The 16,617-nt window shown below is 35.6% G+C and overlaps 1 pseudogene across 1 annotated transcript in view; it reads left to right on the forward strand.

Moving 5' to 3' along the window:
• LOC149561341 (nifU-like protein 4, mitochondrial) overlaps positions 1–16,617 on the forward strand; it is a 49,933-nt pseudogene that overhangs the window by 12,940 nt on the left and 20,376 nt on the right. The window contains exon 3 of the transcript XR_016363803.1: positions 7,123–7,298. The product of XR_016363803.1 is annotated as a nifU-like protein 4, mitochondrial (transcript). The remainder of the gene's footprint in view (positions 1–7,122; positions 7,299–16,617) is intronic.

Genomic DNA, 16,617 nt, shown 5'->3' on the forward strand with positions numbered 1-16,617 from the left:
GTTTCGGCATCCTCCAGGTTTTTTGTTCTGCCCAACTGAGTGATCATGTTGACTCCCAGTCATGACCAAGTTGTTCACATGAGATTGGTTTCTCTTGCTTATACTATTCTTGATTCATTACTGAGATAGTATGTTCCGGCATCATTCGCATATATTGCGTGGCCATTGTGAGGTGACTCATAATTATAGTGTAGCACTGACACTGGGGTACGTTGGGATGAGTTTCCAAGAGGGTGGCTGTGGGGGCGGGTGTTACATCCCAATTTTTGACCTAGTTTGAAATATAGCCGTTGAGGTTCGCATGAAGTTAGTTGACAGTTTAATTTGATATAATCTGGCGAAATGGTAAGTTAGTTGGTCATTATGATTTCAAGTGCAGATGACATGTTAGTTGATCGTTAATTGCGAATTCATGAAATTAGGATGAAAGGATAACTGTTATGATTATTTATGATTATATAATTTATAATGTAATTATGGAGAAAATTCTTGCACGGTGCATTTCGAAGGGGTGGAAGCATTGTTAGAAAAGAATTAGGCAGGGCGTCACCATCACTAGGTAGATAGATAGAAGACCTAGCAACTTGGAATAGAATACATCTGTGGAGTCGCATGAGTTATTTAAATAAATAGTTTAATTATAATAATTGAGTAGTTTAATTATAATAATTGAGTTGTTTAATTAATATTTTAATTAAAATAATTAAATTATTTATATAATGTATCTTTAAGGATTTTAAATTTTTTTTGTCGTAGTACTTTTAATAATTGTTTATAAATGTTCATTTAAATATAATCAAATGATTTGGCACCATTATTATTTAATAATTTAATAGTTGTACATTATAATGATCAAATTATAATAATTGTATTATTATAATCTTCAAATTTTAATCTTCCAACTTATATTCTTGCTTTTGACCGATTAATGTTGGCATGTTTAATAGAATTTATGTTTTTTTTTACTCATATAAACTTCTTGGGAATTTGATTAGATCTTGTAACTGAAGGTAGCCGAATAGCCAAGCCGACCTTTAGATAAGAGTTCGATATTTTTTTGGGAATAACTTCTCCCTCTCTGCATTTTCATGACCCTTCTAATCACCCGCTAGTGCTTTCAATCAATATCAAGAGTTGAAAATTAACGCTCTCCTCTGGCTCTGGTGCTATGGCACATCCATTCCTTTATGCTCAGAAACCCTTCTAAACCATCTGTTAATATACCCATTGTAGAAGGGTGTGGGCGTGAGGAAATAACACCAGGGAGTAGTGATATGGCATAGGTCTTCCTCTCTTCATTATTCCTTTCATATGATCACTGCAAGAGAAGTGCGAAAGTTTATTGTTTCCGGTCACAGAGTACAAAACATTCAGGTCACGTAAGTTTATGCATATGCTTTTCCGCTATTTAATATGACTAGGAAAACCCTCTATCAATCAGCCGCGGTTCATAGTGAAGTAGTCAAGGAACCGTCCAAGCATTTTAAGGAGTCACGTAAGGTAGTTATCATAATTTGTTGTTCTTATTTATTGCCAAGTTCATAACTCAGCAAACCCTGTATATATTTATGTTCCAGGTTCTACAGGATTCTCAGTTTTGCTTTTCTTTTCATAACAGCAGTAGTAGAAGATAGTGATATTGATATTATACAGTTCCATTGAAATGCAAAGGATGAAAGATGAAGTTAGATATTTATACATTTGTATTCTGATCCTAATAATGGAAACCATGCCGTACAATTAGGCAAATATATGTTGGAATCAAATTATAACTAAATCCCAAGTTGTGAATTTACTACGTCTAAGACAAACTCTGAACCCACCTTCTTCCTTTCAATCTGAAATGATAAGTGAAGATTCTTGTTTAATATCTCTTTGATAATCTTTGTTTTTAACTTGTATCATCCATGATTAAGCTACAATAAAATTAAATAACAATTTTGATCAGAACTTAATTCATTCTTTTCTTTCATAATGAGATGATTAATGAATCCACACCAAAGAATGTATGTGGTGAAGAAGTTGTAAAATATCTTTGTGATCTTTTATCTGATTACACCTAGAAATCATCGGCCTGATGGCCTGATTATGGTGAGGAGGTGTAGAAATGCAAGAATGAAATCAGTAACCTATACATTCATACATAAACAAACTAATATATATTAGCTCATGCATATTCTTGTTATGGTGATCTCTTGCTGCCAAGTCGTATGGCGTGTTATATATCATGATGCCCAGTGATGATAAGATGTTCCCTGCCAATTCCGGGTAGGGAGGGCCTCTCTCGATAAAGATCGTGTGGGGATATGTTATGGTCTGAAATTGGGTGGTTAAGCCCCTGACAATGTTTCACCCCAGTCAAGATGTTGGATATGAGTCAGACAGAGATAAGCTATGCATTCAATTGTTATTAGAAACAGGTATTATCATTTTTTATTATGAAGAGGTAAGATTGAATTGAGTTAAATTCATTGTTATCATTATTTTACACCTGGATTGATTTGTGAATTTTTTCATTTATATGAATATTGAATATAAGTATTTATCTAATCTTGAGAAACTGTCACAGATAAGTAATCGGAAGGAAAGGAAATCCGAAGCCCTAATTGATTGGGTGACAGCTGGAACCTTAAATGATACAGTGGTATTGGAAGCCCTAAAATGAATTCGTGGTATTGGAAGCCCTAAGTGAGATAGCGGTATCAAAGGCCGTAAATGAACTGAAGGTAAACAATGTCCTAATTGATATAGTGGTATGTGATGCCCTAATTTAAAATAATAAAAGTATTTAATTGTATTTATCCTTTGATTATAAGATAGTGGTTGTTAGATGATAGTTGTCATGTGAAATTGTTATAGTGTATTTGTGGACTAATCCGGGTGGTTGCAAAAGCATCCCTAGTTTGAATTCGATCTTAGATTTCTGAGGTATGTAGTTTTCAATTTCTGTAATAATTTCATTTGAAGATATTTCAAGTTTTTAAGTGAAGAAATTTTGTCTATCAGATTTTAGCGCTAAATCTTATTCACATGAACCTGAATGATATAACTGTCTTCCTATTTGAAACGAAGTAATAACTGTATTCTTTTAGTATGATTGATGTTAATTTAGACCCTAGATATCCGGATGTTACAGTGGGCGAAAGGCCTCAATTTTGGGACTATGGGGGGTGGCGGGGGAATGGTGGTAGCTGCTGGGGGGGAAAGGGGGTACTATATACTATACATATAGAACTTGAAATGCTACTTATGAAATGATGTTTCAGTATATCATACAAAATTAAAATACTTGAACATAGAAATAGTGCAACACGAAACAAAACTATGGAACATTCAACATTGTAACATTCAAAAATATAAAATCAAATAGAAATTCAAGTACCCATCCTGGCAACAGCATGGTTGCGGAATGGAGGTGGGGGTACTCAGGTACTTCAAGTACCCAGTGCAGGGACATCCGAGGGATAGGTACTTCAAGATTTGGGGGGGGGGGGGGTGTGCGAGTCCCCAGGTTTCACTGATAGATAGATAGATAAAATTTTAACGTCCACGAGGCTAAAAATAGCCTATGGGACAGCAAGACAACTCAAGCAGACTTAAGTAACAATGTTCGTTGCTTGTGTAGGATGATGATGAGTCCACCCAATTGCTCAATGTACTCTTCGTTGAATAGGTTATGCCAAGAACTGTCACATATAGTGTCCGCAAATTTATCTCTACTACTCTTGTAGGCTTCACATTCTAAAATAAAGTGCTGTTCAGTTTCCACTTTCCCAGAATTGCAGAATCTGCAAATTCTTTCTTCCCAAGCCTCCTTTGGCCTCTTCCAACGTCCGGTCTCACAACGAAGTTGGTGAGAGTTGGTTCTCAGCTGAGCAATAAGAATTTTAGCCCTCCAAGAAATGTTGGCTCCTATGTATGCTTTTTGGACTTGATCACAAGCGGGGTTGAACTCATTTATATAATATAATTTCTTCCTTCCGATCTCGCTTCTCCAATTTCTCTTGTAGAATTTCTCCATGACAAAGACCTTTATTTCTTTATTATTTGTGGGGCACATATTGAATTGAATATTGAATATCTGATGATTATGACTTGCATATTTACATGTGGCCGTTGACAGTTACTGTGTTGATTGATTTTAGTTTATTATTGTGATGGCAGACTCTAGTATTCCTTGGTGGAGATTTTTCTGTTGTGTGAATGCTTCTTGGTAGGTGTTATGGCAGATCCGTGGGAGTATCTCTCAACAACATTTGTTGGTTGTTTGTTGCATCAGTATGATATCTCTTCTTTGGGAATCACTCTATGTCTGATTCATATGCTTCTCGAGCCTTATTTTCAAATTTCAGATGATATAGTTATTATACATAGTGCATAATTAATAGTGTACATGATCTGTGTTTGATTGACATAATGATATTGCATTTGTAAGTCTTTATGTGGTAGGCATATCTGAGAGATACTCATACATAGTTTTGTCTTATTCTGAATTGATCATAAAGTTTATCGACTGACTGGTAGAAGTCTCCAGCATAAGCAAGAGATAACCATACTGTTTTGGAAAACTCAATAAAGGGTATATTCTGGGTGTGGTAGGGCTTTTCCCTCGAGTAGGAGGATTTTCTCAGAGTAAATCTTTGTTTGTTTATCTTGTGGTTTGATGTTAAAGGTCCTGATTATTGCTTTTATAATATTCTGGTTCAAAACATTAACATAATAAATTTTCACATTTGCAGTGAAATTCAGTAATTGGGAATTCAATGTGATCTTTATGCCTTGAAAATGCAGCCATCATCAGTTGCCAGCATCCCTTATACTGCTTCTTGTTTACCAAAATCTTTTTTCCACTGTTGACTTGTTTTATGTTTGCCACAATTCTTGATGGAACTGTTGACCTCTTCTGGTTTTGCCAGCATCCCTTATCCTGCTTCTTGTTGGCCAGAATCTTTTTTTCCACTGTTAGCTTGTTCTGTCTTTGCCACATTTCTTGATTGAAGTGCTGACCTATTCTGTTTTATCTGTTGAAACCAGGGGCTTAAGAGCAACAGTAGTGGTCAACCTGAGCAGTACAAACAATCAACCTTTAACAATTGCAGTGAAATTCAATAAATAGAAGGTTAATGTGATGCGTAATATCTTGAAAATGCAGCCATCATCAGTTTTACCTTAAATATATGTTGCACTCTGGAGAGTTGGTCAACTACAGCTATGTGCTTGGTCAACACTGTTTAGAAAGTCAGCACTGCAGCTATAGTATGTACCTCACGATTAGTTACTCAAATAATCAAATCACTTGTGAATAAGATGATTTTATATCCAGATAGTATTATATTATCATTATCATTCATTCTCTAATATTTAGCACATGCATCTTAACTCTTAAAAGAAAGTCAGCACTAGTAGGAAATCAATGCTAAAGTAGAAGCCAATGAAATATAGAAATCTCTACACAAAAATTTAGCCTAACCCCACACTACAATTGGTGGTTTTTTGTGGAGGCTATTAGAGAGCTAGTGGTTCTTTTGCTTCTCGTTGTTGTCTACAATCTGCTCTGTGGGAAAACTTTTTCGAAGCCTTCACGTAGCTGATTAGTTGCCACATCATTGCAGTTCAGAAAAATATTATAACTTGAGATCCTTTAAAGCAGAGATTGCAAAGTACAGTTAAAGACATGTAAGCAAAGTGCAGTAAAAAGTACAATAGTCCAAGTCCAGTTAAAGTTGTATTATTTAGAAACTAATTTTGTTGAAGTTTGATCCAAGTTTATCAAGAAGAACCCTTTAGAAAATTCTCATGCGAGTTTAAGAAGATCAAGAATGATTTATCATATGATGTACCCATTTACATTATGCATGCATACACACTGAGGTTTGATGGATGTTATGAATTCATAATTGATTGTGCTTGTGGAACCATAAATGAAGATTATGTAATAAAGTGTGCCCTAAGCTATAAGCTAGAAAGTGGAGTCTGCAAATATGCAACATCGGTAGTGTAATTTAAGAGCAGGTTTATGATGGAGTATATTGTTGAGGTTAATGCTGAAAAAGATTCAGGTGGGATAAATGCAACTTACAGCATAATATTGTTTTTAGTTTCAATAAACAATTCCATTAGTTAGGTCCAAATATGTTGATAAATATTAAGGTAGGATAATTGTATAATATGATTACTACAGAAACTGTATTAAGCTATAGCTACTGAAGATGATGCATGATCCTGAAACCAACTACATATATGTATTTTTTATATTTATGTAAGTATGTGTAACTTTATAATTTTATAGTTTTGAAAACCTGCATTGCAATGTGGTGATGCTGGCCAAGACCAATATCATAATGGAGAAGAGACTGAGAGTAGAAGAGCATAACAAAGTTGATTGAAGAATTTAAGATATATGTATAATGGTCAGATTATGATCTTATCCAGCAAGTTGCAATTGTGTCTGTTGATAGAGGAAGGGAAATCAAGCTACACCTAAACAGAATCAACAGTTTGTTTTACAACTAATGACACAAAGTCACTTTCATGTATCTGCTGTAATCTATTAGAAACAAAGAAGGAATTGCATTGTAACACTGACTGGTGGGTGATTGAAATGTTATTGTCCCTACAATTATAAATTGTTGTTGGTTATGGTGAGAAAAAGCTTTGAGAATGAACATGTCTAAAACAGAAGAGTGTGAGATTTCAGAATTGTACAAAATAATCATTTATAAGTTTCAACTTTCTAAGGCTGTATCATTTTGTAGCTGAAAGCTACAAACCTATATAATGTCTATCTTTAGGTTAAAATTTAAATGTTAATAATAAGATCATCTATCCTTTTATGTTTGGCTGGTATTTCTTTTCTTGACTTTGGTTTCATGTGTGGTGAATAGTCTGAATTCATACTACATTGTTGATTTTTAGTGGAGGAGTTATGTAAAAGTTTTGAAGTAAATGCTGTTATGAAAGTTAGTTCTTGTTCAAGGTACTATGAAAGATGTTTGTGTTGTTCTCACATGACTATAAATTTCAGATTTGGACTTCTATTGACTATTTTGGATGGTACCATAAAATATCTGGTCTAGTTTTGATTTTCCATTTTAAAGTTTTTCTTGTAATGTGCGTTTTCAGGTGTTGCACGTGTTTATTTCGGATCTGACCACATAACAGTAACTAAATTAGAGGAGGCCTTGTGGGATGTTTTAAAACCTGAAATCTTTGCAGCAGTCATGGATTTTTATTCATCAGGGCAACCTTTGTTTTACGACTCGAATATGGGAGCTTCCAAAGATACCGCCATTACAGAGGTAAATCTACATTAACATGTGATTCTTCCTCTAAGAATGAACATAATAACCTTTTCTCATTTTAATTAGCAAAATGGATCGACTGAATTAATGAAGCATGCTAGTTGTCTAATATGAACCTAAAACAATAAATGTTGGGCTTAGCAGCAAACATTAAGCAATTGAAACAAGCAACTATGCAAGAAATATTTCACTTTTTACCCTGAAGTTCTGAATGGATTTATGGAATTCAATAGATTCCAGGGTAAAAGAAAAATGTGTTCCGTAACTATCAAATCTTCAACCACCAAGTGGCTGTCCAGGAGCATATGCAACAGATATGTAGAGCATCTGATGGGAGCAATCCCAACACATCAGAACCAATTTTTTCAATGCTTCTCTTGTGTTATTTCGTATTTGGATGCTTGAACTTTGAACTATTGTTTAAAAACTTATGAATTGGAAGATCCACATTGTACTCAGATTTGGTAACTTGCAAAATCCTGTCAAATTATATTTACAAAAATATTGTTAAATTATGCATTACACTGAATTTAGAGAGCTGATAAGCAGTTTTTTGTTCATTCATGGATCAATAAGGAGGTCAGTACACATCATGGTGTCATAAGATCATAAATTAGTAATTACAAATCCATAATGGTATTTTACAAACATTTTCTACAAGATCTCTTGTGAGGCCCCTCTCCACCCACTCCCTAGCTTCATTGCCACTTCTTCACATTCTCCAACATCAATGAGGCAGTTAGATGCATGAACAATAGCAATACAATAGATGAGGAAGGGTTCCAAGTGGAGCTCTTCAAGCTTGGTATTACAATTTTGGGCTTCTTTCTCACAATGCTCTTTAATAGAGTGGTTTGCACTTGCTTCCCTGACTCTTGGTCGTGATGTACTATTTATCCGATCTATAAGACCGGGTTGGTCTTGGACCCCAGCAACTATAGGACCATCATGGTTGGACATACATTTGCTAAACTTTATGCAACCATGTTGAATACTATCTTATCCAAGGAGCTTGACTGTTGGTGTTGTTGGGCTAGAGGAGAGGCGGGGCTTCATATAGATTTTCAAATCATGGACCGTATCTTGACTCTGTAGACAATCATTGAGGAGGCATGACACCCCATGACAAAAGTCTATTGTTGTTTCATAGACTTTCACAAATCCTTTGATTTTGTTCCTTGGGTGACTCTCTTCTAGAGGCCGACGAATAGTGGGATCTCTGAGACTCTCTTGATGACCATCATGAGACTATACGAGAGTGTGGTGGGCAGGTTGAGTTCTCCACAGGGATTTTCAGATCTTATTCAGAGCACCATTGGGGTGAGCAAGGCTGCCCTCTCTCCCCAACTCTTTCTAGTATCTACATTTATGAGCTCAAGACTTTCCTTTGGGATTTCTTGCTTCGTGACAATGGCTGTTACTTGCACTAGGTTTTGATCTCCATTTTACTTTTTGCCGACGACATTGTTCTCTTGGCTTCTTCATTAGAGGGGCTCCAACAACTTCTTCATGGGTTGGCCTCCTTTTGTGATTCGTAACTGTTAATTGTGATTCTACTTTCAGGGCATGAAGATTGAAGATCACTTCCTCCTATACTATTTGGGGGTAAATTTCTCTAGATCCAGTTTCATATTGAGACTTTCCATGTAGCCCTAAGTCAGTAAGGGCCTTAGTTCCTTGGCTATGCTCGAGAGACAATCCTTCAGGCGTCACTTCCAAGATACCACGACCAAGATGTCCCTTTTGGACATATTGAAATTTAAATCCGGTTTTATAGTTTTCACTGGATGCAAAATTGATCTTTAAATATGCAGAAGTGAAGAAAACATCCTCCCTTCTGTAGCTTTGGAGGCTCTTCGATGAACTCCTCATTGCTGATCTCATTTGTGGAGAAGAGGGAATTTACATCGTCAGTGATCCAATTTGAATATCAATACATGTTATCAAGGTCGATGGCATCATATGACCCTTTTGTTTGCCTTTCTGGTTTATAAGAGATTGTACTGTACCAAACAAGATCTTTTAGATACTTCTAACTTTTCAAGTCAACTTGTTGCACTTCTTGGAACGATTGGCCTCAAATGTGCTCCAATTGAGCAAATGCCTATAAATGGGCTGGACTAAAATGTGAATGGTGAGGCATTTTTGTGCCGTAATCTTCGCACTACAAATCTGCAAGGGCAAAACTGTTGACTTAGTAAACTGAAAAATAAACTAAAATTTTAACTTAATTGAAGATGAAATTGACTTTTGAACTTATTAAAAATAATACTTAAATTGTTAGAACATAATAGCTTCGGTAAGATAAATGATTGAATGAGAGACAGTTGAAGTCTCTCATTCAATCATCTATCTTGTAAGTTAATGAACATCATTAGATATACTGATTTATGCCATCACAATAATGGAGAGATTGCCTTTTTTAATCCATTGTCACTGATCATTAACATTGATATTTATGGATGTGCCATGCCAGATTTGAAACCGATAAAAATCACTCTGTTAAACCAAACAAATCAGATATCATCAAGTTGTAACAGCATGTGTTATCGTGCGATACCAACATGAATGGCCACAACCGTTGACAATCAATAGACATATGTATATTACTGGGTCGAACATAGGGACACGTCTATGTATAGACATGTCTCCACGTATACCGATTTAAATCAGTGTTAAACCAAACAAATCGGATATCATCAAGTAGTAACAGCATGTGTTATCGTGCGATACCAACATGAATGGCCACAACTGTTGACAATCAATAGACATATGTATATCGCTGGGTCTAACATAGAGACACGTCTAGTATGTGGAGGCATGTCTATTCATGGACGTGTCTCTTCACAAAAGTATATGTATGTAAACCTGATCGGCGAGAAGAAATATCAAAATCAAATAATATTATCTTCCAGCGGTCTGCAGCAAAGAGTTATTAGAAATATATCAACAGTGATATTACATTAAAATCTGAAACAATGCAAGAAGAGACGATCCAAGCATATATCCTGATATTAAATTAGAAATTTGATTAACCTTTACATAAATTATGTCAAACATTGAATATATATTTTTCACTGGATACAATGTCGATCTTGTATTAAATGCATAGAGGTGAAGAAAACAGCCTCCCTTCTGCAGCGTTGCAAGCCCCCCAATGAAGTACCCATTAGTTCCAAAGTCTAAAGAGAAGGAAAACCTTGAGTTCAAGTGGTAGCCAATGAAATTATATTGATTGTTATTAACAAAGGAGAGGAATACTTATAAAATACTACAAAGATCTTTCAATATCAGAAACAATCGAGAACTGAAGACATAAATGGAAGTTACTAAAACTGACTGATGGATTTACATAATTGGAAGTTAGAACTACTTAAATGACCATTATAGGCTAAATATTACAATTTTACTTTAATACCCTTTCCTTAACGGTCATTCTACTAACTACACCAAGTTTTGCCCCAAAATTTTACAAACTTGTGCAAAAAAATACTAAACGATGAACTCTTTGCAGCCAATGCTGGGTCCTAAGACCCAGCGTATTGTCCTAAATTGTATCCTTATAAATTTTGTTCCTTAATTAGGCCCCATTATAATGTTCATGGCTTCCATGCTCATTGTGCTTGATCTAACCTTCATTACCCATACATTTTTGACATCCCTATATCAAATTGGACTTTGGATCCAAATTTGAGCCCATATTGGGTGGTCAACAGTGACTCTGTGGGTCAAGTGCAAAATTTGGGGTGCCCATAACCCTGAGAAATAGCCCCAAATTTGAATCAGACAACAATCAGTTGATTTTAGTGAGAACACCAAATCCATGTCGGCATCCTTCAAGTTTTGCACCTCAAAATGGCTAGGATAGGTATGTAATCAAGGCTACCTCCCTCATTTTGGTAAGGTATGAATTCAATCTCACCTTGACTCAAGCATCTGTTCCATCCCTCAAGCAATCAAGTCAATTAAGAAAATCAAGCAAGCATCAAGTTCAAGCATTCATGGCATGGAAGAGGAGTAATTTGTAAATCTAAGCATTTTTTAAGGTATTCATGATTTTCCTATCCTATATTCATTGTCAATACAACGTCAAAGACAATATCAACCATTTTCATGAGCATTTTGACATCAAGAAGGTTGAAGGTATAAGCATTTTATCAAGCCTCTGCTATATATTTGCATGCTTCCTTTCTAGGCATTTTCTTTTCAATTTCATGCTAAGTTGCTGAATCATGGGACTTTTCCAGGTGATTTTGGGTATGAAACGTACTAAAATCAGATGTTGAAGCAAATCTTCGGTCGGTACACTACTGGGATTTGTGTTTTTAAATGCCAAAATATTCAATGATTCTAATTTGATCTTTTACATATTCTAAAGACCCAGAGTGCTGATTAGTGAACTTTGAACTTATCTATCATGAGATTCTGGCTTGAACTTTCTAATACAAAAGCCTGAATTTAAATTAGAATGATATGTTTCATAATTTGAAATTTGTAATGGTTTTGTTTAGCATATTTATTGGTATATGACATTCTAAACCTTTAATCATATATATGTATATATGTATGTGTATATATCTATATGTGTGTGTGTGTGTGTATTTGCATGAGTGTACCAAAAATGTACCCAAGGCCCCCCAAATTTGTTTTGCTGTACCCCTGTACCCACGTACTTTTACCCGTTCCCATTCCCAATTTGGCAACATAGATTACAAGGCAATTCCTCAATTAAGGTTTGATTTAGGCGCACCCCTTTCCACAACCCTTTTCCCTCTTTTTTTGTGTGCAGGAAACAAGTGGTGCATGCGAGGAAGGAACTATTGAAAGGTCAGATTGAGAGTTATGGTTTGCAAGTCGTTTTTATCAAAACTGCAAGGTCAAAGGTAGGTTTGACTTACCCCTGACCCTACAGGTCATTATAAGAACGTCTGCTGGTTCTAACTCTAACAAACACCAAATTGCTTTACTTTTTTATATGTTTGACATTTTGTCAAACACTTTGCATGCAAGCTCTATCTCACTGTCTTCCATTTTTCAGATTGTTTTTGCTTAGTTGGAATGGTTTAAAATGACATTTAAATGCTTGCAAATGATTTCTAAGATATCTAGGCAAAGAACTAAATTGCAAATGCAATATTTTTTGTGTTTTTGAATGCATACATACGATTTCTACATTTAAATTGTGCACTTACAGCCCGATGGACATTTTCACAAACATTTGGCATGCAATTTAATAAGCTGACTATGAGCAATTTGAATATCGCATTGCATTGAACATTTGGTGCACATTCTTGTTCTTCCACATTTAGTTCAAACCATCTACAATGTCAAGTGTATGCATGAAGTAAGAAATTAAATAACTATTGAAACCTATAGCAGCAACATGTATTCAAATTGACATCCAAATTGATATTGCAGCCAATTGTGAACTGTCACTATTATCGCCTATGCTTGGATATTGAAATTGTCAGCACCTTTGACCCAAAACATGCCCCTTAAATGTAAATCACTGCCTTTGAAAACCAAGTGCAGGGCCTTGTAATTAATCACAGGCTGTAAACAAGACTGCCATCACTCCATTTAAAGCTGCAGCTGCCTATATTCTGCAATCATATATCATTCTCAGCATTGGTAAACTATATCTTAAAAAAATGCTGAAACCTCTTCTAAAATTAATTTCTGGACCAGACATTGAAAAATCTTGGACAAAATCAACCACAAATTGTAACAATGGATGGCAATGAATGATGCCTCCTCTGGCCACAATTTCGCTGGATAGTTCCACCAGCTCAGAGTGCAAAAAAACTTGGGAAGAATTCTCAATTCTTTCAGCTCTCAATATCCGAAACCCTTAGCACAACTCCTCAATGAATTTGTAAAAGTCAAATGCACAATAGAATTCTTTTGTTTTCTCTCCAAGGCTCTTTTATAACCTTCCGTGAATGTTCATTAGCAAGACGCTTTAATATTTTGATATCTTTTACAATAATGAGTTGACTTTAATATATCATTAATAAATCACACTTTTAATCAGTGAGTATTAATTACTCATTATCCTCAACGTGGTCCCCATTTTATTATATAGTTAATTTTTAACTTTAATATAACCCAAGTCTCAAATAATTAAATATCAATAAAGGCCATTAAAAAATTAATATCTCATTAACTCAACAAATCTTCTGAACCAGGGAATCAACCACTGCATCCTCTATCCATATGTCTGCCTTACTAAAAATAGAAAGAGCCCTTCTTGATCAACCTCGGACTTAATAGAAATAGTAAGTATAGCAAATGGACCCCAAATGAAGCCTGATCTGACCCGAACGAAGACCAAACTGGAACGTATGGAATCATGGAGAAGATAAGATCCTCCATTAACCAAGCGTTTGCCTCAGAAGACCCTGTACCCACATTAATCAACCTACAAAGGTCACGATAATATGCTAATCCCTTGAATCTGATGTTCATGAAAATGGGGACATTATTGTCGACCTGTCCTCTTGTTTCAGGCTGAAATTCAGTTTACAAGTTAGCCATTGTCTCTGCTTCCCATTTCCAGCCTTAAAATTGATTTCTTAGTTTGTTGTCCATTTGTACATGCAGAAAAACCTCTCTCTACCTTGCCTTAGAGATTGCATTTCCACTTTTAGTACATCCACTTAGTGGTTGAGCCTTCTTGAGTCTAGCAGATCATCTTCCTTACAATGTAAGAAATAAAATACATTTGGGCTTCCTAGTTTGTCCATACATTTTAATAAACCACCCACACACATCACACAATTGTTCCTTTATCACATTTTTGTGAACCCTATATTCCCATGGAGAATGTTGCATTTTTCCAAAATTTAGGAATCGATTTTAGGACTAGATTTGTGATGGAGATGTCCAAACCTTGCAGCAATGCGTAACACATCAAAAACAAGAAGATCACAAAACAACAAAGTATCAAAGTGTAATCCAATTACATTTAAACTCGCTTCATAGATCCTAGGCTATACGGCTTTCCCGGTTGCAGGCAAACAAAGAAAACCAAATTTAGATCACCCTAATGATTTGTCAAGACTCAAAGCTAACATTTCCTTTTGTAGCTCCCCTACCTTACACTACATAAATTATATTTGTAGGCATTGAGACTCACAAGATGGCTCAAAGAATCACATTCTCCAATATCAAGAAAACATGTTACAACAAATAGAAAAAGCCCTAAAGACAAGATCAATGGTTGATCCAATAAGCACATAAAGATGCGCGACTGGAGATCCAATAATTACCATGAAGAGCCTCGAACCATCACACATGAATTATACATTGTACAATGAAAATCTACCAATCGGTTAAGGTGCCAACAAAGAACGTGCTACCTAAGAGGAAATCAAGGATAACTCATCGAATAGGAATCCAAATGATGCACAATCATTGAAGTATGATCCTAATTAGGTTCTCAATTAGCTACCAAAAGAGCACATGGAAAAATGCTAGAACAAAGAATGACACACATGATCTTCCAGTTAGGAAAAGAAAACACAAGTTGTTTTTGGGTGATGCAAAATTGCCAGCTACCCAAGGAGGCTCTTGCATGAGACACCCTAGGTGAATAGAAGATGTTCCATAAGAGGAACTAATGAATTTTTTTACAGAATTCAAAACATAAATTCCATGCTCATTCTTAATCCACAAGTCTTCCTCATCTGCAACCTGAGCTTCTGCTTGTTGCCCTTCTTCAAGTTCTGCAAATCCTTTTTCCTACCATTCCTTTCAAATTCTTATCAGCAACAAATAGTAACTGATCCCCACTATCATCCTTTACCTTATCCACAATTCATGTAACTCCACCACAAACCTCTTGCTGCATTTACTCACATTTACTTATCAGAACCACCTTTTCTTCGGACCTTTCCACAAGACCCTTCTGCAGTCCAGTGTCAGCTTCACAATTCTGTCCAGTACTCAGAATTTCCATCATCCTTTGAACTAGTGAGGTCAAAGATGTCAGTTGTGCCTTACCCTCCAAAAGTTCACCAAAGGATATTCTTTTCCTTAGCTATCGTCTCCAAAACTAGTGGATCAATTTTCTGAGTTTCATGTTAATTGGGCAGATCCTACTGACTCCACATCTTGCATCCCCTTTGTCTTCCAAAGGCAACAACTCATACTTTGATGACTTTTTCCTTATCCAATAGGTATTAACATGTCCAAACACAATGCGCTTATCAAACTGCCATGGTCTGCCAAACAATAAGTGATAAGCATCCATAGGCAAGACATCGCATAATATTTCATCATAATAAGTTTCAATCTTGAAGCTACTAGGTATTGCTCATCAAGTCTAGCCCTAGTATCATCTTCTAACCAACTAACCATATATGGATTTGGTGCTTCCTCCTTTCCAACTTCAATTTGCTAACCATTTCTTTTGAAACTAAGTTATCAGAACTGCCACCATCAATGATAATATTATGTAACTTATCCTTACATTTACATCTAGTTCTAAACAAGTTCTTTCTCTACACCAACTCTTCAATATATGCAGAAAAGCTTCTACTAATAAGGACCTTGCTGCCTTCAACAACATTTAATGTGCCTTCCTTTGAAGTAGAGAGTTTCTCTATCCAAATGTGCAATCCTTCTATAAGGACACCCTATGCCCTGTTTCACCACACTGAAAAAGAGTTCTTAAGAATTCATTGTTTCCTCTTGGTCCACCTTTGTAACCATTAATAGTCTGACTACTACTGGATCTTTTGCTGACCTCCTTAGGAATCAGTATCACATTGCTCCTAGATGCACTGGCCTTATCAAATCTATTCTTGTTATTCGATCTTCCTTAAAATATTTTGTTCAGCTTCTCTTCAACCCTCAATACCATCTAACAAGCATCTACAATTGTTGTGAGCCAAACTGTAACTAAATCCTCTTGAATACTAGGTCTCAAATGAAAAATGTACCCAAAAACTTTTTTCTTATTGGTTTTCAGAATGACCGGTCCTAACCATGAATATGCGAAACTCTTGTCAACTTGCTTTAACCCTTGCATCTTCTTGAACATATCTAATTCATAATCCATTAGAATGAATTTTTTTTTCAACTTTTCAACCATTTGATCCCATAAAGTCACCTTTTCCTTTCCTCTTGTATTTCTTTCCAATTGGACTTCTCTCCACCATACACTTGCATGTCCTCTAAGGTTGGTATTTGCAAAATGGACCTGATCAGGATCTTCCACGTCTTTGTACTCGACGTTTTCTTCCTTCTCATTAATCCATTCAACCGATTCTTCTAGTCTAAGGCTACCAACAAATTTGGAAATTTCAATCTT

The sequence above is a fragment of the Cupressus sempervirens genome, chromosome 4, assembly GCF_028749045.1.
Source record: "Cupressus sempervirens isolate cs-2001-9-10 chromosome 4, ASM2874904v1, whole genome shotgun sequence".
Taxonomy (NCBI): domain Eukaryota; kingdom Viridiplantae; phylum Streptophyta; class Pinopsida; order Cupressales; family Cupressaceae; genus Cupressus; species Cupressus sempervirens.